Below are 26607 nucleotides of genomic sequence, written 5' to 3' on the forward strand. Positions count from 1 at the left end.
CTATATTTCAACATGTCTATGTTTGACATGATCCCTGAAGGACCAATTAGAGGGAAATGAAAAACAAGTTAAAAGGGGCTCTCTCTAATGGTGGAAGCAGATTCTAGATCAAGTTTCTTGACATTGGACATTCAAGGCTAAAGACTTGAAAGAGACAAAGGGTATATTTGCCTCACACAACAGCCAAGTCCAAAGATGTGCCGTCATTCACTGGGTGGATTCCTGCATACTTCTGCCTAGTCCCAAGTCAGAATGGGGAAGGGGGGTGTTGGAAGTAGGGAATCCTATGGACTCTCTTTTCACAAAGGAGGCACCAGAAAAACACCAAGCATGGTCACTACTTAGCTATCTGAGAACACAAAGCAAATATGGCCTCAATTTTGCATTTTTGGAACAGCTGGCAAACTGTCCTAGATCTCCTGTTACCAGGAACTCGATTCTCTAGTCGTGATATTTGCTGCCAAAAGCATAGCCATCAAATAAATGTGCAATGCTGGTTGTATTTCAACTCTTTTCCCTTAAGATGGATAAGCACACAAAGTCCCTGTCTCTAAAGCCCCCACCTGGCTGGATTTGTACAGAGATGGACACTGGCGTTCCCCAGACACCAGGGGAGAACATGCCTCTTTCTGATGAAGAGTGTGAATCTAGAACAGAAGACAACCAGATCAAGGTGGTAGGCCTACCACTCCAGTCAACCAGAAAAAGGAGGTCCTGAATCAGGCCCCGAGGAAGCTCTTGCTAACCAGCCCACTGAAAGTGGATTATGGAGGACTAGGATAATAGGAGAAGTGGTCAAATGGGGGAACAGGGAACACCTCTGTGGCAAATTTCTGAGGTAAAGGCTGGTATCAAGGCTATGGAGAGGAGCAAAAGTCATTCCTCAATCACTAAGTGGCCAAAACACAGAAAGAATTGTCAACTATTTATTACCAAAAAAAAGAATGCTCCAAATGACTAACAATATACAAATCCCAACTTTACCCTCAGGTTTCCTGTCACACCCAGATGTCAAACACACTGGAGTCAATGCTGGGGGAGCAGAAGAAAGAAGTCAGCCCAGCAGAGCAATGAATTGGGCTTCCCAAGTGACCAGAATGCCTTCCAGCTTTGGTCCAAAGATTACACTGCTAGGTTATATTCCCCACAGAGGCTAGACACAAAAAGGGTCTAAAGAAACCAAAAGTTTCAAAGCAGCATTACCGGTGGCTGTAAACAATTGGAAAGAAAGTAGATTCCTGCCGCACTCCCCCCCTCCCCCGCCTAGTTCCTGAACCTCTGCTCCCTTAGCACGCCCCTTCTAGCTCTATGCAATAAAGCAGCACATAAATGTAACGGGATATTATTGTGCCACATGAAGAAAACAAACTGGCAGATTTAACAAAGTGATGGAGGGTGAAACATATCATACTAAACCTGGCTAACATTTAAAAGCACCTATTATGCATCAGGATGTGCTAAGTGCTGGGGGCGGGCGCAGAAAGAGACCCAAGACAGTCCCTACCCTCAAGGAGCTAACAATCGCATGGGGGAGATGACAGAAACAAATATGGACAAACAAGCTACAGACACTGCAAAAGGCAGGCTTCCTGGAGAAGGGGAGATTGGAGTTAAAACTTGAAGAAAGTCAGGAGGCACAGAAAATGATTCCAAGCACAGGCTGAGCCAGAGAAAATTCCAAGAGTCAAGACTTGGAACAGCAGGAGGCCTGTGCTGCTGGATGGAGGCCCTCATGGCAGGGAGCAAAGTGCAAGAAGGGAGAAGACACTGGGCACAGAAGGCCTTTGAACACCAAAGACAGCCATTTGGGATTTGATCTTGGAGGCAATGGGCAGCCCCTGAAATGGGGCGGGGGGAGACAGGTGACCTGGTCAGACCTGTGCTTCAGGGTAAACACTCTAGGAGCTGAATGGAGGCTGTCTTGTAGCTTGAGGCAGGCGGAGCCATCATCAGTGACCGGGTGGGAACATCGTCTGAGGACTAAAAAGACACTGAAAAAGTGAAATCCATAGGCCTTGGCAAGAGATGGGATAATGAGGAGTCCAGCATGACTCCTAAGTTTTGAGTCTTGAGGGGCTGGGAGGAGGGGGTTACTCTCTATAGTGGAAGGTAGGAGCAAGTTTTGGGTTTGGGGGAAAGAGAATGAGTGTGTTTTGGACAAGCTGAGGTTAAGATGTCTCCTGGACATCCAGTTCAAGATGTCTGATAGGCAGATGCAGATGTGAGAATGGAGGTCAGCAGAGCTGAGGTCACCGTGTGAAGGAGTGCAGAGGGACCTGGACAGAGGCATTAGAGGGTGTGATCTGGAGGAGGAGCCAGCAAAGGGGTGGGGGTGGGAGCAGCCAGGAGAGAGGCATCCCATAAACCTAGAGAGGGTCAAGGAGAAGAAGGTGAACCAGTGTCAAAGGCCACAATGAGGTCAAGGAGAATGAAGATGGAGAAAAGGCCACTGGATTGCACAACTAAGAGATGACTGGTAACTTAGAGCAGTTTCAGTGCAATGATCAGCTCAGACCTAGATTTGGATGGCTTAAGAAGAGAGATAGGGGAGAGGAAGTGGGGGCAGTCATTATAACAGTCTTTTCAAGGAGATTAGCTATAAGGGAAAAATGAAAAACCAATAGATTAAGGTTGGCACTTTGGACTTCTTGACCAAAGCACTGTTTGTTGGTGATAGCGAGATCAAGGGCATGACAATCCTTGTGTGTGGCTGAAAAGGATGGAGGAGCAGGTCATGGGAAATGGGTAAGATGAACAAACAAGCAGTTAGGGTATATGAGAGAGAGTCAATATAGATCAAGTACACAAACAGGAAGGTAGGACTTGGGGAAAAGGGAAAAACTCAAAGTCAGGGAGTAAAGTCATCAAGGAAGGAAGGGATGTAAGCTGGCTGTCTGCACTGGGTACCAGGATTTGGATTGGATTGGATGGTAGAGCTAAATCACGAAGGGAAAGGATGGGTAAAGGAGTGGGGGTGGGGAGCACTATAGAGCCACATCATGTACTTGTGTGCCCAAGTTGAGGAACCAGAAAGATGCAGCAGGATGGAGAATATCTGGGTGAAGGATAAAGATCACAGCAGACACAGCAGATCGAGTCCGGGAACATGATACTGCAAGAACGGGGCACTGGAAAGGCCCTCTTCCAGCTGGCAATGTGGAATTCTTTGGAACTTGTCCATGCGCTTTCTCAAGAAGGTAAAGCATGGAAAGGCAAGCTCAATGGCTCTCCCAAGATTCCTTTGCACCAATGCTTTGTCAGAGAGCAAAGCCCAGCAACCCAGTGAGGGAGGAGTGGCCAAACAAGTGGGCCTAGGAACAGAATGGCATGATGCTGTAAGAAATATGGGATAGATCCGGTTGAACTGAAGAAAAAACACTGAACACACAACTGTCATGGCAGAAAGAAACTGATTCCAGAACAAACTAAAGGAAGGGAGGCCCAGCTGTTGACCAGGGCAGCCCGTGCAGACTCTGCCTTGAACGCAACTGTCCTGGGTTCTCAGGTCCTCAGAAAGGCTCGAGTCCCCAAATCGGGAAACCATCAGCCTGGATGCTCTGTGCTAGGCCCGCAGCCAGGAAAATTTCACCCTGGTGCCATAGTGTAGAAGCTCCCAGGGTAGAGAAAACTCTGCCACAGAGGAGGCCCCATTATGCCTGTATAACAAGAAGTAAACAAATCAGAGAGCCCCACCCCCACCCCCGCCACCGGACAGAAGATCATTGGTAAGGCAGGGATTTGGCAAAAGAGATACTAGACAGAGGCCACAAAATTTATAAGCCTAACCCTAGAGTTCAATCTGGAGGAGAGGAAGGAACAGGGATCATTAGAGAAGGATTCAAAACTCAAAGGGGGAATTTCAAGGGGACGTGGCAGAGAAAGCCACTCTCTGGAGACCAAGACAGAACCCTCCCAACCATGTTCCTGGCTAGATCACACTCAAAGAACAGGAATACAAAAGCTGCTTCAGGCCTTCCCTAGGTGATGACCCAGTTTGAAGACAATCTGATGTCCTCATTCAGCTTTGCCCATCTCCAGGACAAGGTCAAATCACCACCCTTCACATTCAAATTGCAAAAGCCAAGCTGGCAAAGGGCTGGTCCTGGGTAAGTAGTGAACGACAATGCCAGGCCCACCCTGGAGGACCCACACCATGGGCCCTCCTTTCCTGTTCACTAACTCATTGGAATTTGGCCTTTATCCATTTCTAGTACCTGTATTGTCTATCCGATTCTTTCTGACTCATTCCTCCTTGCATAGCTTTTGTGTTTCTCAATCCCAACAGCAGGCTTTCATGCCATAGGGCAGAAAGTCAGCATGTAGCACTGGGATGGTTTGGGAGGAGGCTGAGGACAGTGCCCAGAACTCTGCTGCCACTCCATTCTGACTCCAGCCACACAAACTGGGGCAGCTAGGGGGAGTCACAGGGCACAGAACAAGGAAGACTGGAGTTCAAATCTAGACTTAGACACTTAGCTAGCTGTGTGATCCTGGACAAGTCACTTCCCCTCTTCAGTTTCCTTAACTGCAAAAATAGGCATAAACTGACTTGAGGTTCAAAGAGCTCAGCCCATACTTGGCACAGAGTAGGGGTCCAGATGACAATGATGGGCTTAAAGGTCGATTCAGAACCCATTGGGTGCTCTGCCAGCTGTCCCTCATTACCAGCCTCCATACAATAAAGCAAAAAATCACCTGGCCTAATGGCCAAGCAACAGACTTGTAAGCAGCAGTCCAAGGCAGGGGACAGCCAGGTCTTCCCTCACCGTAGCAGCAGTCTAACTCTGAAGAGCAAACAAAGAGAAAAATCTCTAGAGTGAGCTGGCGGAAGGAAAACGAGCATTTTGACTTTGCCCACTAGATGAGAACTGTTAAAATTCATGCTTCCTTCAACACCATCACTAAGCCTGTCCCTTGAGAGAAGAAAGATAGCTTTCACCTTTCTGTGCAGAGGAAGGGATTGATGGGGCTGGGCAAGAGGAGGGCTGAATGTAAAGGAAGGCCAAAAAGTGGCCCAACTCTGCTGCACAGGTGGGCAGTCACCTCAAACTGTAACTGTTCACCCCTGAGATAATCTCATTCAAGTCAAGAAAGCTCAGTATGGGCCTACTTTGCACAAGGCCCCCAAAAAGCAGGCCTGGCTTCCAAGGCCCTCCCATTCTAATAGGGGAGAGGATATGCCAGCAACCACGGACCAATGCGATCCTATAGGATAAGCCAGAGAAAATTAGGAGAGGGCAGGTACTGGCATTAAGGGGCACCTGTAGAACGTGGAATTTGAGCTGGGCCTTGAAGGAAGCCAAGAGGGAGGAGAAATGCATTTCAGCTATGAGGGCCAAGAGTCAGAGTGTGGAAGGCAAGGAGATCAAAGGGGAAGAAGAGGCCGGCTTCCCAAGGCTGTGCCAAGCCCATCAGTGCAGGTCAGAGACTCACTGGGAGTTTCCCATCAGTTTAGGCTTCTCCAGTTTGTCCTACAATTCCTGTCCTTGTCTGGGCCCTGCCCTCCTGTGAATTCTGACCAAGGGCCAGTTGGTAACCCCCATTTAGTTTGGCCCCTAACTCCCTGTTCCTCTTCACAACCTTTAAGCATGCTTCTTTTGTCCATGGACAGCGGATTTCTGGGAACCAGCCTGACAAGTCTGCATTTACCTGACTTCACTCTATCGTGTTAGCTATGGCTCATCATGGTAGCCTGGCAACCTTGTTTCAGATCCTAAATCCTGCCAATCCACTCTTGGACATCCCTAGAGACCCAACTTTCCAATCAATCCCACTGAGAACCTAAGAGGGAGAATAGGACAAGGAAGTTGACAAACAAAATACCAACTGCCCTCTGACACCATTTGGGTTGTCAAAAAACACGACTATTCAACCACCAACTACCACCAACGTCACGGCTTGTCATCAGCAGCACCTACCATTTGTTCATCCAATGCTTTCATTCTCTCTACAAGAAGCTGAGAGGCCTCATGCAGGTTAAGAAAGCTGGAGGGGGGGGCGGGCACACCACATGACACACACCCAAACAGGCTACTACATTCACAGTGAGTCACTTAGGATGATTCCCTTCCTAGTCAGTCCCCAAAACACAGTTGTGAGGCATGGCACTTAGGCCTTCCCCCAACTAAAAGGGCAGCATTAGGGGTTGGCCCAGCAGCCAGCCCAGAAGCAGTCTTGGTTCATTTGGTCAAATTGCAACAGGATCTTGAACCAAACCTGGTCGACAAATTCACCCAGTTTTAGCCTCACGGAACATGAAAGAACAGGCAAGGAATTGATGAGGTCTAACTGGCAGAGAACCACCTGCTTCCCAAACCACCCCTCATCAGTGGGGATAGGATGGCATATCTGCAGACAAAATCCCAGAACCATAACATCATGGGTATTTCTGAGGGTGAGGGACCAAAGTTTTCAACAGAACCAAGTTCAGTTCGAACCAACGTGAATACCAAAGTCTTCCCACCCACCCAAACTTAGTGAGCTCCTATGTACCAGAGGCTGGAGAGAAGGGAGACTGACCCTGCACTCAAGGAAGCTTCCATTCAGCCTCTTCAAGCCAGGTTAGTGATGGAGAGCATGCCTGGTTGGTGGACAATCAGGAAAAGCTTCATGAAGTGAATTCTGGCAGGAGACCATACCTGAACCTTATTTCCAGACTCCTGCCCAAGGGAACAGTAAAGAAAGGGTTGGAGTCACAGCAGCTGGCCTTGCTGGGGTGGACAGATTGGTCTACACTTACTCAATCATTCAACACTTTCCCCAGTGCCCCTTGCATGTAAGGCCTGGGACTAATTCCTCAGATGCTCTATTCCATCAGAAGATCAAAAAGTAGCCTCCCTGGACTGGAACGCCAAAGTTCCCTAAAGAAAATCCTAACATCCCTAATTTTGTGGTTTTTCTGAATCTATCCACCCTCCTTCCCAAAGCCAGTAAGTGGTCCTTTTAACAAGGATCCAAGAGAAACTTCCAGACATCTGCCACTATAAGCAGTCCTCATTCTCCCACCTTTTCTCCACACCAAGCTTGGTCACTCTAATTAAAGGGCTTCTGGATGAGTTTCGGCCATTCATGTGGTTGGAGCTGTTGTGTAAATTACTTTTTAAACCAAAATCAATGCCTGACCAACAGGTCAACTATTCTTCTGCCAAGGGAAATGCAAGGGCATGAAGAGCAGGTCTAAACTTTCCCCAAAAGCAGAGTATCTGAGGTGGAAGGGATGTCCAACCCACACCAGAACAACCAAAACCCAACAAGGATGATCTCTGCAGGACCACTCCGGAGGGGGAACTGTCTTCATTTTGGGGCAGGGTTGTGTTTTCTTTAGGTGAATTACCCCAACTAAACTTTTGCCCAAGCCCAGCACAGCTCAGGTTACCTCAGTTTCTGACCTGGACACTTAGCAGCTCTCAGAGTGGCATCTTGGTGCTGGACTCAGTAAGGACTGATTGTTCAATCCACTGCAGCCCAGCACTCTGGAACTCCACCTCAGTCTCTCCAGTAGCTCCACCTGGCAATGGGGTTCCACAAGTTCTGCTCTCTGCAGAACAAGTCGGATTCTTCCAGCTACTCCCATGGGGGCATTGTATTTCATGCCACCCCCCCCTCCCCCCACCTTTCTCTTCTCCAACCCTGTTGAATGATCCCTGCAATATCTTCAGGTTTTTCGTTTTAAATTTCTCCTCCTACCTTCCTTCTTCCCTGCTGCTCACATGCAGCCAAATGGTACTGGAGAACACAAACTACAAACTTATGTGATCTAATCTCAACTGGGCTTAATGGTGAGTTTGCCCCCCCCCAGCAATCTCTTCTCACTTCTCCCAGGCTCCCCTGAGAGGAAGCTGAGCTCTCTGACCTATCTCCTCTCCTACTCTATATGATAATTCCTTGTCATCCTCCCAGTTCTCTCTTCCTTTACCCCAGTCTCAATCATATGACCACCATTCTCAGGTCTTCTCCCCAGGACAACTGCTTCTCCCCAACCCTCATTTTTACCGAGTCATCCTGGACTCCTCAGTACTTCTCCCCTCCCCTCCCCCCATGTCCAATGTGTTTCCAAGGCCTAACCAATCTACCTCTGCTGCTATGGCCCTCACCCTGGAATAGGAGCTCATCACCTCATGTCTGAATTATTGCAACAGTCCATAAGTGAGTCTCTCTCTCCTCCATTCAGCCCCCCAAGTGCTTTTCCTAAAGCACAGGTCTGACCACATCCTGCTCATTCCAAAGTCCTCAGCTTGGCATTCTGAGCCCTTTACCACCTGGTCCCTCCTACCTTCCCAGTCTTCTTCCACTTCCCTCCCTGACACACACAGCCCTCCTGGCTGTGCCACCTCTTAGCTCTGAGCATTTTCTCTGACTGTGCTCCATTTCTGGAATGCTTTCCCTCTCTATCTCTTGCCGTCTGGTTCCCTTTCCTGACCCCACTGAATTCTGGTGCCTTCCCAGTGCTGCTGGTTATTTCCTATTTATCTTGTTTACACAGCTTGTTTGTACATAGGTCTTTGTATGCTATCTCCTCTCACATTGTGAACAGGAAGGCATGTGCATAATAAATGCACACTGACTGGCTGCCTTCTCGAATATAGCCTCCACACTTAGCAATATCACTTCACAGCTCCAGAAATTTCAATAGCTCCCTATTACCCAGGATTAAATACAAAATCCTGTTTGCTTTCCAATGACACCTAAGATCACATTAATGCTTTTTGATGAAGAAGGCAATTGCCTGGTACCTTAATTGTTCATTAATAAACCCTTCACAAATGCTATAGGCAAAATGAGAAGGCTAGGAAAAAAGCAGCACCTCCAGCCTCTGAATCCTTATGGTGGGCCTGTCCTATGGGAAGCTTTACCTCCAGCCTCCATACCCCTTATCTGGCTACCACTCAGGTTTAGAATGCCTTCTAATCTCTTCAGAGTTAGAAACACCTCGATGCCACCAAAGATAGGCCAAATGAACGAGGACATCAGATTCTCAGAGTAGACCAGAAAGAGCGACTGTTAATGCTGTTGGTGAGGGCTGATGTTCTTCAGAATGCAGAACCCTGGGACAGAGGCAGCAGATAAGCCAGTCTTAGAGCAACATGAACAAAAGCCAATCTACTGACATTTTAGTCACACAGTGAGGCATCAGCTGGAATCCAAAGCACCCACAAGGCCCCAGACCTTCAATGTTTAGTGAGCCATTAAGCTGCACCAGCATCAAAGTGAGGCCTCAAAAATCCTCCATTAATAAGACTTACTCTATGTCAAAAGGGACAGATTTTTTATTCAAAGAAAAAAAAGGACACAAAAGAGAGGCACTCTGGTGGGGCTTTCAAACATCCCAGCTTAGGTAAAGTACTTTACGGAAGCCTGCAGCTCTTAATTCCTCGTTGGCTGCTCTCCTGGACAATGTACAAGGTGCTATGGACACGGCAGTTCTCAGTTCTGTAAATTGGCTCTCCTGGGCTGAGGGACCAGGTGCCCACCCCCCCCACACACACTTTGTTGTCTCTCCCTTGGACTGTGGGCTCCTCAAGGACAGGGATTTTCTCTTATCTTTGCATCCCCAGAACACAGCACAAACTTAATAAATGTTTACTCCTTTGACAAAGGAAATTCGGGAAAAGACTCTGAAAAGTGTGGACTCACCCCTGTGATCCTAGGTCAGATCCCAGGCAACATCAACCTTTAAAGCAATTCAATCAATGGAGAAGCCTGGTGCTCCCAACCCTCACATCTTTTTCTCCAGAAAAGGGACAGACACACAAACACTGACACACCAAGAACTGTGGAAACAAACCTAAAATCACAGCCAATCCATAATGGGCTCAGACTGAAGTGCTGAACGAATTCCCAAGCCAACACCTTCCAGAGACTTCTCAGGCCCAGTCGCTAATGTCTGCACGGTCCTCTACAGTTCAAGGCCTACAAGGAAACAAACAACATTCCACAGTTATACCAATTTCAATATTACTGGGTTTAAGGCAATGTCCTTAGTTTTAGAACTGGCATCATACAGTAATTCAACAACTCAATTCTACCCAGTGCTACAAAAATCATAACCCCAGCCCCTCTCAGTACCTGTGGTAAAGATCTCAAAGGTAATATGTTGGGCAGAGCCAAGATGGCAGAGTAGGAGCAAGGACTTGCTAGAGCTCTGCCCCCAAGCCCAGCCAAATACTTGTAAAAAATGGCTCTAAACAAATTCTGGAGCTGCAGAACCCACAGAATGACAGAGTGAAGCAAATTTCCAGCCCAAGACAGGCTGGAAGGTTGCCGGGAAGTGTCTATTGTGCCATGGTGGGAGCAGAGCGCAGTCCAGCATGGGCCGGGACAGCACAGACAGAACCTGAGCAGGCCTTAGGGAGACTGAATCTCTCGCACCTGTGGCAGTTTCCAGACTTCATGACCCCAAAGACAAAATTGAAAGGTCAGTGGAAAAAGTCTGTGGGACCAGTGTGGGAGAGTGGAGTGGTCTGGCCCCAGCCCCAGGGTAGCAGAAGGGTAAGGGGGCTGGGGAACCTCAGCAGGGGCAGCAGCAGCAGCAGCCACTGTTTCTGGAGCTCTAGGCCTACAGATTGTGAGGGAAACCAGTGGCTGATAGCACCACCACCCCCCAACTGGAAGCAAAGATCTACCTTGACAAAGAGCTCAAAAGTCAAATAAATGGCTGGGGAAATCAGCAAAAACTGGAAAAAGAATCAGATTATAGAATCCTACTTTGGTGACAACGAAGACCAAAACATGCAAACAGAAGAAAACAAAGCCAAAAGCTCCTCCATCCAAAGCCTCCAAGAAAAATATGAATTGGTCTCAGGTCATGGAAGAGCTCAAAAAGGATTTTGAAAATCAAGTAAGAAAAGAAGAGCAAAAATTGGGAAGAGAAATGAGAGTGAAGCAAGAAAATTATGAAAAAACGAGTCAACTGCTTGCTAAAGAAGACCCCTCAAAATGCTGAAGAAAACAACGCTGTAAAACATTGATGAACTCAAATGACAAAAGAGATCCAAAAAGCCAATGAAAAGAAGAATGTCCTAAAAAGCAGAATTGGCCAGATGGAAAAGAAGGTCTAAAAACTCACTGAAGAAAATAATTCCTTAAAGATTTAGAATGGAGAAGATGGAGGTTAATGACTTTATGAAAAATCAAGAAATTATAAAACAAAACCAAAGGAATGAAAAAATAGCAGACAATGTGAAATATCTCATTGGAAAAACACCTGACCTGGAAAATAGATTCAGGAGAGACAATTTAAAAATTATGGGACTACCTGAAAACCACGATAAAAAAAAAAGTCTAGATATTATCTTCCAAGAAATTAGCAGGGAAAACTGCCCTAATATTCTAGAAGCAGAGGGTAAAATAAATATTGAAAGAATCCACCAATTGCCTCCTGAAAGAGATCACAAAAGGAAAACTCCTAGGAATAGTGTAGCCAAATTCCAGAGTTCCCAGGTTAAGGAGAAAATATTGCAAGCAGCCAGAAAGAAACAATTTGAGTATTGTGGAAATACAATCAGGATAACACAAGATCTAGCAGCTTCTACATTAAGGGATCGAAGGGCTTGGAATGTGATATTCCAGAAGTCAAAGAAACTAGGATTAAAACCACAAATCACCTACCCAGCAAAACTGACTATAATATTTCAGGGGAAAAAATAGAATTTCAATGAAATAGAGGACTTTCAAGCATTCTTGATGAGAAATCATAAGGGACTTACTAAAGTTGAACTGTTTACATTCCTACATGGGAAGATAAAATTTGTAACTCTTGAGACTTTTCTCAGTATTGGGGTAGTTGGAGGGATTATATACGTATAGATAGAGGGCACAGGCTGAGTTAAATAGGAAGGGATGATATCTAAAAAAAATAAAATTAAGGGGTGAGAGAAGAATATATTGGGAGGAGGAAGGGAGAAATGGAATGGAGCAAATTAATTCTCAGAAAAGAGGCAAGAAAAAGCTTTTTCAATGGAGGGGAAAAGGGGGGAGGTGAGAGGGGAAAAAGTGAAGCTTACTCTCATCACATTTGGCTTAAGGAGGGAATAACAAGCACACTCAATTTGGTATGAAAATCTATCTTACACTACAGGAAAGTAGGGGAGAAGGGGATAAGTGGGGTGGGGGGATAACAGAAGGGAAGGCATATGGGAGGAGGGAGTAATTAGAAGTAAATACTTTTGAGGAGGAATAGGGTCAAAAGAGAATAGAATAAATGGGAGGCAGTTAAGATGGAGGGAAATATAGTCTTTCACAATATGACTATTATGGAAGTTTTTTTGCATAACTACACGTATATAGCCCATATTGAATTGCTTGCCTTCTCAGTGGGACGGGGTGAGGAGGGAGAAAGGGAGAGAAATTGGAACACAAAGCTTTAAAAATGAATGTTAAAAATTGTTTTTACATGCAACTGGGAAAGACATACAGATAATGGGGTAGAGAAATCTATCTTGCCCTACAAGATAATAGAGGAGATGGGGATAACGGAGGGGAGGGCTGTGATAGAAGGGAAAGCAGATTGGGGGAAAGGGTAATCAGAATGCACGGTGTCTTGGGGTGGAGGGAGGGAAGAGATGGGGAGAAAATTTGGAACTCAAAATCTTGTGGAAATGAATGTTGAAAAACAAAAATAAAGTAGAATAAAAACATAAAAATAAATTTTAAATAAAATCCTATCAAATAAACAAACAAAAAACAAGTGTTTAAGACAATCCAGAAGCTCTTAACAAGCATTTCACTTCTAGGTGAATACAGAGAATGTCAAAAACACTGTCAATAAGTCAATGCTTGCCCTGCAAACATAGTGGACATATTCTTTCACTGACTGATATTATGTGATAATAAGGACCAGTAAGACCACCTAAATGTTTTCAACACCTTTAAATTTCCTGCCAACAATAACATATCAAACTGTTAAAAATAAAAAAAAAATTTCAAAGGTAAATTAATCAAAGCACCCTCAGAAGTACATGTGACTCAGCCCTTAGTCTCAATTCAATTTGTTGTGACCTCACAATACACGGAGACCATGGTCTCCGTGCAGCTTTGGAGAAAATGGAAGATCCATCTTACAGAAACAATTTCTCCACTTTACCCATCATTCATCACTAAAGGCTGTGCTAAAAGCTCAAAGTTGAGCTCTAGGACAATGAAGTCTCAGATATGATCATTTCAGTTCACTTGACCCTGACCACCTAGTTCCAAACTGATCTTAGTGCAGCTACATTCTCTAGGACAAATTCATTGTAGGTTCCCTCCCAGACTGCCACACTCAACCTAGAATACCCACGTTATACCACATCCACCTAGGCCCAGTGTACCCGAATTGCAGATGATGCCTACCTTGAAGCTGCCACTCAGTTGTTCTCACCTTAAAAATCAATGGTTGGGCCTTCAAAATAGACCCCTAGGCCATTTCTATCTTCATTGCTTAGGCAGAGAGGCTCCAAGAGGGCCTCTTCAATTCCAGCCTAAGCACTTTAAAATAGAGGCTCTCCTTCTAAATTCAAGGCTTAAGGCACCCAGAGTAATTTATTTACATCTACTTCATCTTCACCCTCCAGATTCCCCAACAATGCCTTATATCTAAAGAAGGGCAATTTGAATTTCAACCCCAGACATACACAATTAGAAAGCAACACAGTCACCCCTACCACCACACCTACTCGTTTCCATTTGTGTAGTATTCCAAGCCTGGCCACCTCAATTGCCCCAAACATCTTGGTGAGACAGGTACCACGGAGGCAGTCTGGCAGGAGCCCCTTACATTCCAAATAATCAAAGGACAAATGCATTTGAAAACACACAGAAGACCTTCTAATGATTACAAAGAACGAGGAACTTTCAGATTGAAAGGAAAGACATTATTGGCTCACGGTGCCAGACGAAACAATGGGAATGATTTCATTCCAGAGATTCTGATGGGAGATTGGAGAAGATTCCAAGAGAGCTGACTAAGGGAGGGAGGTTCCCTGAAACTGCATGACAGGCAAACCTATCAGTACTTTAGGCCACATGTCAGAAAAGGCTTCAGGATGGGGCGCCTGGAAGGCCCAAAGGGCCAGGGAGCTTCTGTTCTAGATCAGGGGAGAACAGTGGGGAATGATAAGAATTAAGTCAAATAGAAGACAAAATGGGGAGAGCACCTCGCTGAGGCTGCCATTCTCAGATACCCCAGCCGAGATGCCCCTGCCCCGCTCTCCTGGGGGCTATTCTGAGAGTCGTGGCCACCCTGGCGGTGACTGCCAAGGACTGCTGAAGCGGCTACGGCTGCCACGTGCCCGTGTGGGGGTAGGGGGCAATGGAAATACCAGGAAGTGCCCCGCCCCCCCCCCCCCCCCCGCACGTGGCAGAGCCAACCGGGGTAGGGGCCCTGACTCCAAGAAAGAGGAACGGAGGAGGAAGGGCGAGGAAGAAGGGGGGGCGCGAGGGGCGCCAGTCGCCCTTACCTGCCTTGTAGGAGGGACCCCGGGTGGGAAGAGACCGCGCGGCTGGGACCGCAGCGATTTTACTCCGCGACCTCGCAGCCAGCCGCCGCCGCCATCTTACCAGCAGCCGGCGCTGGTTCAGGCGCTACCTTCGGCCGGCCGTCCTCCCTCCCGCCCTCCTGCCGGATCCCGCGAGATCTCACCCAGAGAAGGAAGGGAGAAGGGGCGGGGGAGGGGACTCCCGCGAGATCTCGGACGAAGCCATCCCCCTCCCCCCCAACCCCTCCCCCCAACCCCCCCAACTCCAGCGCGCCGCCGCCGCCCTCGAGCTCGTAGCGACACCAGGCCTGGGCGGGGGTGGGGCTGAAGCGCGCGTCTCCCCCCCCCCCCCCCCCCCGCCGCTTCCCGTTCTACCGCGCCGCGCCGCCCGCCCCCCCCCCCTCGTTCGCCCCCACTAACCCTCGCCTGGGACCTCGTGAACTAGGAAAAGGAACTTGGACCCCCCCCACCCCCGAGGGCAAGGGAGGCGGCAATCCTGCGAGTCCTTATCCGCGCTCGGCCACGAACCTTCTCGATGCCTAAATGCGCGCTGTCGCACCCCCAGGCCTGCACGGTCTCTCGAAGCTTCGGAGGACCGGGGAGAGGGCAGCAGAAGCTTCTCCCGCCCGGCCCTTCAGGCTCTCACAGCCACCGCTAATAAGAGGTGTCGCGAGACCTAGGAAGAAGGCGGGGCAAGAGAAGCAGGAAGAAGAGAAGGGATTCCGCGAGAAGTCAGCCGCCTTAGAGCTTCCTACGGGCTTTCCCTCAACACTTTGCTCGCTGAGCCTTTTCTCTGACGAATTCTCGCGAGGTTTGAAAAGGCGGAGCAAGGGGGGAGGGGGGCTGAGAACGCGAATACAAAGGTATCGCGAGATGATAGCTCACCCTCTTAGGTCTCTGCTCCTTCGGGGAGGGGGAGGGGCAGGAATTAAAAAAAAAAAAATCAAAGTGTCCGACCAAAGCCCATTCAGTTCCCCCTGGGCACGGAATCGGCGAAACTTCGCGCTGCCCCGCCGGGCCCCTCACCTGTGGAAGAGGCCCCTCCAAAGACGTAAGTGGAGAAAGTCCCGAAGCAGAGCTCCGTGCGAGCGCCGCCGCCAGCGCCACCGCGCCCCAGCTACCAGGCGCCCCGACGAGATTGGCCAGCCGGCCGGCTTCGGAAGATTTGGTTGGTTCCGTAGCTCACGCGAGAAGGCCTCCAAGTCTCGAGAGCCATCCCTTGGCTCGTCCTCTGTTTCCCCCTCCCTCGAGAAGGCGGAGGCTGAGGGGCGGGGGTGAAAAGGGAGGGGCCAGACGGGCTGGGTCGGAGGGCGGGGAAAAGGGGAGGAGCCAGACAGGCTGGTCCGGAGGGCGGGGAAAAGGAGAGGATAGTAACCTGTTCCCCTCGGGCCTAATCGTCCGGCTCCTGGGAGTTCCTGAGGGCTTTTCCTGATCTTCCGGTCCGCAGAGGCCTCCTGCTGCGGGGCACAGCGTTGTGCTAGACCCAGTGCCCCTTGTCCCCTCCCCTTGCAGCTCCCGAGATCGAACCACCTGCCAGGCCCCGGGCCGGCCCGAGCGGCCCCGGCTGCTGCTCCTGCGTCTGCTGTCCTCTAGAGGGCGCGTCTCGTACGCAGTAGGGTGCAAGACAGCCTGGCAGTCAGGCCATATTGATTAATTAATTAATTAAGTGCCCGGCCTTGGGACCCTGACGGTGTCTTTCGTGTTGAGGACACAAAGAAAAGCAAAAGGCAGCCCCTGCTCTGGAGAAGCTCCCATGCTGAAGGGGGAGACTACACGCGAACATCCATCTAAGCAAGGTCTAGGCAGGACCAATGGGAAATAACGAAGGGAAGAAGGTCTAGAAAGAGGAGAGGGTGGGGAGGCTTCTTGGAGAAGGGGGATGGGGACAGTGCGAGATCAGATGTCAGCGGGGAGGCTGGGGCAGGAAAGGAAAACGGGAGAATCCTCCGCTTCGAGAGAGATACTCATTCAGTCCTGGGGAGCTGAGGAGGTCCCTGTGTGAGGTAGGCTGGGGCAGGGGTGCTGGAGCAGAGGGCCCAGGCCAGAGCCCAGGGATCTCTATGGTTAGAGGAAGGTCTGGAGGAGACTGAGATGGGGCGGTCAGAAAGGGAGGCATGTCCTGGAAACCTAGAGAGAAGGGAGGATCCAGGAGGAGACGGAGGCCACCCAGACGTCAAAAAGGATAGGGATTGAGAAAAAGGCGCTGGAGCTTCATGTTAGGGATGTTATGCAAGCACCTCTAATAGGGCTCTTCCCATTTAACAGATGGAAAACTGAGGTTTAAGAAGACTGAGCGATTTACCCAGAATTCCAACTACCAAATACCAAGAAGATCTGAACCTGACCTTCTTGTCTCCCATGTCATCATTCTGTCCATTCCCCTGCTGCCTTTAGTTTTAGAAAACAAGTTGCCCTGGACACCCACTAAACTTACATATTGATAGAGAAGGGCCCAGAGCCAGCTTAGAGTCATTGAATTGGAAGGCACATGACAGATGATCAGACATAGTGGAAGATTGGGCTCCACTCCCAACCTAACCCATTTGTTTAATTCAGCCTGGGAGGTAAAGCTGAAACAGTGGGGGACAGCTTCTACATCCAATAGGATCTTGCCATACTCCATCCAACATTGGGCTGAATGCAATGATAGGAAATTCTGTCTGAATCAATGTGGGCACCTTACACTTGGAACTAAAAGTACAGGATTAGGGAGACCCAAATAATAGAATCAGAGAACTGGAGCCCTACAGTCCACCCCACTCCTTGTTAGATTGCAAGTTCAGATCCAAAGTTGTTGGGGTGTAAGCTCAGTTTTCACATGAACGGTTTCAGGCAGGTAAAAGTGAGGGCTTCTAAACCTCAGAGTTCTCACGAGGCCCCCCAGGGAACAGCTGGGGATTGAGGCATGAAACACGAGCTAGCCTATCTTTCCACTTCTTCTCTGTGGGAAACTTGCTGGGGAGAGCATCCCACCCTTGAGATTGGTCCATGGTCTGAGCACACCTGTTGTTAGTTAGCTAGGGGCTGAGAGCAGGCACGGTATTCACATGCAAACTATGCGGCAGGGAGAGCTTAAGTAGGGACAGGAAAGCCTGAAGGCCCTCTTCTTGCTGCGGGGTCCCCTCTGGGGGTCTCTTCTTGCTGCGGGGCCCTTAGAGGGAAGAGGATCCCTCCCCTCTTCCGCTCCCATCCTCTTGCTGTATGATCCTTGCCCCTTGGGAGGAGGAGGATTCCTCTCTCCTAGGGAATAATTCACCCTGCATATGGATACGTAACTAAGACCCTGAATAAAGCCTAACCCTTGTTTGACTCTGGAAAGTCTCTTCTCTCAATACGTTTATCTGGTTGGCCACCGAAGACCTGGACAAAAGGTAAGAAGACTCAGGTAGCTCATCGGCCTCTAGGCTGAACACACTCTTTGTAGGGGTCTTACCCCCTCCCTCTTCCAGCCCTCATCATATTTTTGGCACCCAACATAGGGCACTGTCTGAGGTCTCAGGCATTCTTCCAGTCAAGGTAAGCTTCCCCTCTCTTTCCCTTTCCCTTAAGGTTCCCAAGCTGTCTCCCCCTCCTAGCCCTGTAGTTGAGGTTCACCCTTTAGGCACCTGGGAAGGCTTACTGGGGTTTGAGTGGAGCCTTCAATAGGCTCTGGCACAAAAACCCCCCTCCCCTGACACAAAGGGCACCTTTTCGGTATCTCTCTGGGTTGGCTCAATCCTGGGACACCCTGAGACAAGAATATAAACTGTAGGTGCTCTATTGGTACCTCTTCCCTCTTCTACACCCATCTCTGAGGCTTACAAGCAAAAGAATGGGCCAACCCCTCCCCCCCCCATTCATGCCTAGGAAACTTGGTCTCTAAGACCATAAAGAACATGTTACTTAGCCTCCATTATGGTCTGGAGAGCCAAGCAAAAGGTCCGATTTGTGCAGAGAATTTCTGACAATCCTTTCTGAGTTTTTGAATTCTTCTTTTTGTTGTCTGTATATGTTCTGTGTCTGTGTCTGTGAATGAGAGTGGGTTAATCCAGCTGGACTTTGGAATGCAGTTATCTCTTTCCCTCCCCCTCTCCCCCTCTCTCAGATTGCAGCAGCATCAGAAGAGCAGATGGATGGGGGAAAGAAAGAGAGAAACAAATCTTATGCTATTTAGTTTATATCACTCCTGAAGGCAGTATCAGGTCAGAAATAGAAAGAAAAAAGGTATGTACAGTTTTAAAGGGGCTTTGATGAAAGCCCACCAGAAGAAAGTCAGAATGTAGGAAGGATAACAGCATGAGTACAAAGTTTAAGGAAAGCATAAAAGGTCTGGAAATTTATGAAAAGTTGTTGGTAAAATTCTCTCTCTCTCTCTTACCACCTTCTAACCCTGGCCAGGTTTTGGAGGTGGAAAGACAAGAAAGAAATTGGGGAAACTTTTCCCCTCATATCAGAGAGGCAGACTGACTACCATTTAATCATTTCATGCTTCACCTAAAACAGAAGTTTTTGTGTAATGGGAAACAACCAAAAGGTAGTTATTCTGGTCATATTTTAAGTGGAATGTGTTGCTCCTAATTTGATGTTTAAGACAGGTAAAATTTGTCATACTATTTGGCACTAAGGCAAATTGGGAGAATGCATGGATCTGAAAAAAAGACACCTCAGAAACAAAGCTTTGAACTCTCCAGTAGATAGGAGAGGACTAGGCACCACTGGATCTTTTTCCAGATTCTCCCTCACCTCAACTGGAGGATTCATAGCCCTCTCTTTCAAAGAAGCTTTCAAAGAGTGGACACAGAAGTGAAGTTTACTTGAGGAAAGGTGTTTCACCCTGTAGTCCCTGGCTTGGACCACCGAGCCAGGGCTGCGGTAAATAGTTAGAACTGCTAAAAACATCTTAGCACATTCTTTTAATTCCTCTCATCTCAGAACAGATTAAGGGAAAAGAGCGCTAAAGAATAGTAAAGAACTTGAGATACCCTCCCCCACCTGGCAAAAGGAAGGAGGGGGGAGGCTAGGCAAGGGCATTTAGGGTGAGAGGCTCTCCTCTCAAACCCTCCAGTCTTTGCACCCATACTACTGGAGCCTGGAACTTCTGCTCCAAGTTCCCAAAAGCTGAACAACCCCTATCAGGAAGCTCATAGATTCTTCAAGGACTCTCCCCTGTACCCACCAAATCTCCCTCTTCAATGGCCCCCCTGCACGTTTCATTCAGGTACTGGCCTCCACAGCCTCCCAGCACTACCAGGTCCTTAGTCCCTCTTTCTCCCCCTTCCCAAATCCCTCAATGTAGGATGGGATCCTCCTGGCTCAGTTTCCCCATTGTGTTCCTTTAAAAGGAATGCTTTCCACCTGACTATTTCTGAGTCTAGCTATGAAACATACTGCATGATTGCAGAATTTCATTCTTATCTGAATTCAGAGTCAAGGATGTTTTATCCTGTCATATTTGGTATGTCACATGTCCCTGCTTTTTCCTTCTATAGCAAATTTCAATGATCAGAGCGAATACTCAGTAAAACATATCAGCCCTTTTGTGTAATCTTCCTGGGAAATCTAATGTTATTTTTTATCTAAAATTTGAACATGCACAGAAATTTATGTAAGCTACTTAAGACTCACCATAAGATGTTCCCATTGTTTAAAAGGATTTTAAAAGCAGTAGTATTCTGAGTGAAAGGAGCAGAACCAGGAGAACTTTGTACACAGCAACATCCACAGTGTGCGAGGATTTTTTTTCTGGTAGACTTAGAACTTCATTGCAATGCAAGGACTTAAAAAATTCCCAGTGGTCTCTTAAGGCAAAACTCCTTCCACAAACAAAGAACTATGGAATTCGATCGCAGAATGTAGCAGAACATTTTCTTTTGTATTACGTTTTGGTAATGATTTTATGGTTTCTCCCATTCATTTTAATTCTTCCTTGCAACATGACTAAGGTGAAAATGTAGTTAATAGGAATGTATGTGGAGAGCCTCTATAAAACTGTATGCCATCTCAGGAGAGAGGGGAAAAATCCAAGTTTGGTGGAAGGGATTGTTGAACACTGAAAACAAGTAAACTAATAATAATTAAAAACCAGTAGTGTTTTTCTGTGATCAGTCTCTTACTGTTACCAATGTGAGATTCCATTACAACACTTTTTGACTAAAGCATTTTGTGACATCTAGAAATTCTGCAATAACTAAGAGTTTAGTTTGTTGTAACACTTTGGGAATTCATGTTACTTAAGGATATTTTTACACCAACTAAGTTTTAATGAATTTTAATTTTAAAAGTTTATTTTTGCTTTAAGGTGAAAAGAGGGCTATCATTTTAAAAGTTTTCAACTAATTTTATTTATAAAAGTTTAGTGATTCTCTTATCAGGATAAATTTTAAATTGTTTTAAAAGAAAAGGAAATATTTTTAGAAGAAAAATTTTTTTAATCTCTCTTGTAAGGCCTAGTAAATTTTAATTTTCAAGATAATGTATTGCTAAGTTAATAGGTAATGATCTATACAGTAGAAGAGATCTTGCTGTTTTGATATGAATTTGTAGCCATTCCATGGCCTCAGCAAGAGTTAAAATTAGTGTTTGAACTTATATGTAAAAAAACCCAAAACTAATTTCTAAAGTTACTCTTCCAGAGTGAATATAATTAGAGAAAGATAAACAAGCTTGTGAAACAAAGATGTACATCTATTCAGTTGTGAGGTTCAAGTCAGAAACCTCTTTTGTTTAAGGCAGCACAGCTATGCTAGTGGAGAGTAATAACATGTGAGCTATCTTGTCTATGGTAGAAATATAAAGGAAAGTGAAGCAGTCTGAATAATGGGTTCAAAAGATTTGGAAAAGTAAATAAAGGCTCGATCAAAAATATGGAAAGCAGATAAGAAGGTTGGGACAAGTGGGGGCCATCCAAGCCCCTCCTGTCCCTGGATAGTTACTAAGTATGTTGAGATGGTGGGAGGAAGTTTGACAGGATCTCACACATACCCCACTTCTAGTCATTTTCTTCCTACTCCATTTTGATCCCTGTTTGTTTAATCTCTGTGCCAGATTTATGTCTTCTAGGTTCTGTACCCTCCACTTACACATGACAGTTCAGGCTGGGTACCATCCTCTCTCTCCATGACTATGACCCATCACCCCTGGACCCAGTGTCACACTGACCACGGACCTAACCCCTCCAATGGTGGGACCCTGTGAGACAGGGACAGCTCTACATCCACCCTCAGCATGAAGCAGTTTCAGAAGTTGAGACCTTCGTCCCTTGCCCCAAAATATTTTGGGTCACATCTGTTTAAAGGAGGAATGATGGAGTGTTTGGGTACATGTGCTTGGGCCCCAATTCTAAAATCACATTTCTCCCTAGCCTCAAAACACTCTCCCAGGCAGTTTCTCCCCAGCCCAAGGACACAGCTTGCCCCAGCAACAACTGTTTTCTTCCTTCCTGCTATAGTAGCCAGCTGTGCCTATAGAATTTGTTAGTCTGAACCAGCTGTATACTGGCTGAGCTAGCTGTGCACTGGGTCATAAGGACATGTACTACTCACTGACTAATCATATGTGTGTTTGTCCTTCGTTGCCATCAGAGAAATGATGATGTAGCTTGCACAGGTCCTCCTGACTCCTGCACTGGTGCTCTATCCGCTGCACCACCTAGCTGCCCCGAATCATATGTACCCTAGACTTAGACATATGTATACTTCCTTGCATTTATCTTGTCTAACAAGGCATTGATGAGAGAAGCCTGATTTTCCCTGGTCAGCCCTGATCACTGGTTGACTTGGTGATGTTTCAGGCCTAAAACCACACCTCCAAGTAACCCCACCTTGGGCTATTTCCCCAATGAATTTTGGGTAAAATACCTGCACAGTAGATACTAAAAGTGCATGTTCCTTTAAGAACTGACCACTCTTTAACCACTCCTTAATCCCATCCCCAAACACTCAGTTAGCATATTTGGCACATGCTTCACTATAGAATGTCCTATATAAACATTACCTGTACCCCTCTAGGGTTGCAGGTTCCCTAAGAACTCTTCCCTGCTGAAAAGTGTAATAAATCTTTATCTTGACCTCAACAATGCTTGAGTCTGGGAATTCATTCCAGGCTCCTTGCCCCTGGTACTCCAATCTTTGTAGGGTCTCTCCCCCTCCCCATTCTAGCCCTCATCATATTGCCACTTCAGATCCATGGCATACTGACTTGCCCATACTTACTGCACAACTGGTGCGTGTGTGGGTCAGGATTTGAACTCTTCTTCCTGCCTCTGACTCCAGGACTCCCTGCTGTTTCCTTGTCTGAAAAGGATCTAGGGGTTTTGGTGGACAGCTAGCTCAATGCATGTAAGCAGTAGAACATGACATGGCAGCCAAAGAGACTCCTGGAACCTTGTGGCAAGTTCAGGCATGGGTGTCTTCCAGCAACAGGGAGAGATGGGTTACATTTTAGGAAGGATGTTGCTGAGCTGCACATTGTCCAGAAGAAGCTGATGATGGTGGGGTCTGTACATTAAGACAAATCCTCAACCATACAGCCACTGCTACTGGATGTTGTCTGAACTAGAAGGGGGTGCAGGGGGAGGAAGGCCACCTCACATGGTGTCACTGAGGCATCTCTGAGGTAGCTGATAAGAAAGAAGCCCACTAAGGAGCTAGGCCATGGTCTCTGGCCTGAGGAAGCAGCAAGGCCACTGACAGAAACATGGTCAAGGCTGGCTGAAGGAAGGGGAAATTTGCAATGGACCTTGGAGCTGGCTAGTGGCCGAAATGTGATGAGCAATGGGAGGAAGGTGGCAATAGACACACTCTCAAGTGGAATGGCCATCCCCTCTCCTTCATGTTTCCCAGCATCCGCCAGCCAGCCAGCTGCTAATGGGCATGTTACCCTGGGAATGGCTCAGACTAGTCACTGAGGTCTCCTTGAACTTGAATCATGTGCTGACATCTCTCTGCTCTTATGTAAGGAAATGCTTTGGCAACTTTAAGGTAATATGAAAAATGAAATGATCATTCCTCTCTTCCTCCTGACTGGAACCACTACAACTTTATGCTCCTAAGATCGTAGATCAAGGTTGAAAGTTGGAAGAGACTCTTTAGAGGCCAACCTTCCCATTTTACAGATGAGAAAACTGAGGTGCAGGGAGGTAAAACCACTCAGGCAAGGTCACACATATTATCAGAAGGGACAGGTGAAGCCAAGGCATCTTCCTCAATGCTATTGAAGTCCAGGCCTTTTACTCTTCCAGAATGGGTAGCCTATGCTCCACTGGCAGCTGTTTCCAATTTATGCCCCCCTCCTTAGGTCCTTACGTCACACTTGGCTGAGGAAATAGAAATCATTCTCTTCATTTCCAAACTCCTTGGCATCCTCCAGTTTCTCCCTTTCTCCAGTCTGACGTGGTGAACTTTGTCCTGGCAAAAGCCAGACCCTCCATGTGTGCCCTCAATGACATCTCCAGGTACTTGCCCAAGCAATCATTCCCTCTTCCAATACATCCAGGGTGCCCTGAAGGAGACACCCCCAGGGAGATGGCCGTGGAAATAGATGTTATGGGGGAGGGGCGGCCAAAGGGGAGGAGCATGTGGACCAGGGAAGGAGGCCATCTCAAGATTCTGAGGGTTTGGAGTGGCCTTGGGGGCAGCTGTCTGTCTGTGTGTGTTGTGGTGATTTTTGTTGCACTGGCTTCCAGAGCTAGGGAAAGGCCTTGTGGCTACTTACTATTCAGCTAGTTGGTCTAATCCAGCGGTGGGGAACCTGTAGCCTCCAGGCCACATGTGGCTCTCTAGGTCCTCAAGTGCCACCCTTTGACTGAATCTAGACCTCACAGAACAAATCCCCTTCTGTAAAACTTGGACTCAGTCAAAAGGCCGAACCCAAGGACCTAGAAGGGATTAGACTCTAACCCCTGCCTGTCCTCCCCTTTTAGAAATCGTCCATTGAAGACAAACTGAATGCAGTCCAATAACCCATTCGCTGATTCACCAGGTTCCACTCCCCCAGACTTCCCCATGTTTGACATTGGAAGGAGTTTTGAGACTTCCTAGCTTCCCTAGGAAATGTTTGGAGTTACAGAGGACTTGTCCCATCTGCATTGTTGGAGGGACTTTCCACAGCAGGAGGTCCCCAGCTCAAATCACACACCTAGATTTGGGGAAAAAACCAAAACCAAAAACCACCCCTGCACCAACAAGTTACAAAATATAGTAGGAAAATAATACTACAGATTTTATCCTCAAGCAGCTTGTTCTTTAAGACATGAAATTAATATTCCACCCTTGAATCCAGCAGACTGCCAAAAATGACAGTGTTGGGGAGACTGGGAGACCTCTGGCAGGGGAACTGGGAATTGGTGGAACCATTCTGGAAAGCAAATTGGAACTATATTCAAAAAGCCACCAACAAAGTAGACGCCCTTTGGCAAGAATTCCAAAGACATCCCAGAAAGATGCAATGAGTCCCTGGGGAGGAGAACATTTACGAAAAGAATTATAAACAGAATTGGGGAAATTGGCTGAACAAATTATGGGACGTAAATGTTATGGAATATTATTAGGCCCTAAGAGATGCTGAAAGAGATGGTTTGAGAGAAATGGGGAGAATTGTCTGGACTGATGCAGAGGAAAGTGAGCAGGCCCCAGACAACTATTTAATGGTGATAACTTCAAGAATTATGAGGGGAATCCAACTGAGCAAAGCATTGACCAGTCTGCAGCTCAAAAGAGTGATGAAGAAACCTCCCTTTGGCCTCTGGGCACAGCAGACCTGCCCCCCAGCCTGCACACTGGTTGCCTTGTTTTGCCTATTTGTACCTGGGGAGTAGGATGGGGTGTGCTGGGGGTTGGACATTCTTTTTTAAAAGAGCATCAATACGTCATTTTGTAAAATGGGCTGATGACCAAAATATAGATAACACAGCAATTTGGTGACTACTTTGTTCAACTTTCCCATTCCTTGAAAAATACATGAAGAAGTTTCTTCTGTTTTTGGTATAGTGAAGTGTTTGTGTGAGCTGAGAACATTTCCAATGTAGAAACCAAGGCCTGACTCCCCTTTGCCCTCTTCTGGCCCTCCACTGTGCAGCTTTCAGTCCCTGTGCCCGCTGGGGTGGGACCTGGGGAGTGGCCGCCCCACAATGTACCTTCTGATGCACCTCTTTAAAACCAACTGAAAAGACCCCAATTCACTCTTGAACCTCAAGTCTTCCAGGGTTTTCTCAATTGTTCCCCTTGCTGACCTCTTGGTAGTGCTGGCCACACCTTGGCCACCCTGGTTTTTCTAGCACCTTTCACCCAGAACCCACCCTGTACTGGTGGGTCTTTGCTCCCTCAGTGATCTGTCTTCCCAGCTCCCAGACACATCCAGCTGTTGTCTGACAGGCACCCAGACCTCTCATCCCCTTCCCTCTAGCTGGGGGTTGGTTAGACTCCCCCTCTCCCCATCTTGATGTCCCCTCAACAAACCAGGGCTCATCTGTCTCCTCTCTCTCCCTCCCTGGGCCAGACTGTCACTTCTCACATGGACTATTGCTCTCTTCTCTCCCTAACCCTAACCCTTCACCAGGTTGATGTTCCTAAAGCTCAAGTGAATCCAAACATGTACTAGGCATTTAAAGTCTCCAGTCTGCCTGGCCTGATGCTCTTCATTCAGGACCTGCAGCCTGGAAGGGCTATTGGAACCTAAGGCTCGGCTCAAGGGGCCACCTCCTTCCAGAAGCCTTTCTGGGTTGCCCTGGCTGGCAGATGCCACCTCCCAAGTCACTGTTACTTTGCACAAATCTTGCTTCTGAACGCATCTGAATCCCCCTGGTACAGTGTCAGCTGCCTGAAGGTGGGACTTGTTTCACTGCTTGCACACAGGCACATCAAGAGAGCAGGAGTCTGCTGGAGGGTGGTGATTGGCCAGGAACTTGGGGCACGCTCAGAGACACGATGTTGGCAGAGTATCCTCCCCCAGAAACTCAGCAACTAGAATGGCAGACCCTACGTGACTCCAACCCCTGTCAACACTGTTGTCCAAGCCTTAGGGGCTGGCCACCCCAGGTCACAAAATGGTTTCTGGGGCTGTGATGAGCTTTTGAGAAATGTGGCTTGTGTTGCCTATATTCCCTCCCCCTTCCCCGACCCAAGGAGCCTGAGGAGTAAAGGCTGCTGCCCACGCAAAGAACTGGAAGCCAAGTCAGTGC

The 26607-nt window shown here is 47.5% G+C and overlaps 1 protein-coding gene across 14 annotated transcripts in view; it reads right to left on the bottom strand.

Annotated features, from left to right (window-relative positions):
- Positions 1-15576, bottom strand: part of HUWE1 (HECT, UBA and WWE domain containing E3 ubiquitin protein ligase 1) — a 109158-nt gene extending 93582 nt beyond the window's left edge. For 11 of the 14 annotated variants that reach the window (XR_011971316.1, XM_072627247.1, XM_072627246.1 and 8 more), the window contains exons 1-2: positions 14982-15117; positions 9785-9909 (exon numbers count right to left, since the gene is read on the bottom strand). The gene's annotated coding sequence lies outside the window, so the exon portion shown is untranslated. Of the gene's footprint in view, positions 1-9784; positions 9910-14435; positions 14559-14981; positions 15118-15338; positions 15420-15479 lie in introns of those variants that run through there. The other 3 variants (XM_072627235.1, XM_072627237.1, XM_072627236.1) reach the window with 3 other exon arrangements.
- Between the last annotated feature and the right edge of the window lie 11031 nt (positions 15577-26607).

The sequence above is a fragment of the Notamacropus eugenii genome, chromosome X, assembly GCF_028372415.1.
Source record: "Notamacropus eugenii isolate mMacEug1 chromosome X, mMacEug1.pri_v2, whole genome shotgun sequence".
In the NCBI taxonomy this organism is placed as follows: Eukaryota; Metazoa; Chordata; class Mammalia; order Diprotodontia; family Macropodidae; genus Notamacropus; species Notamacropus eugenii.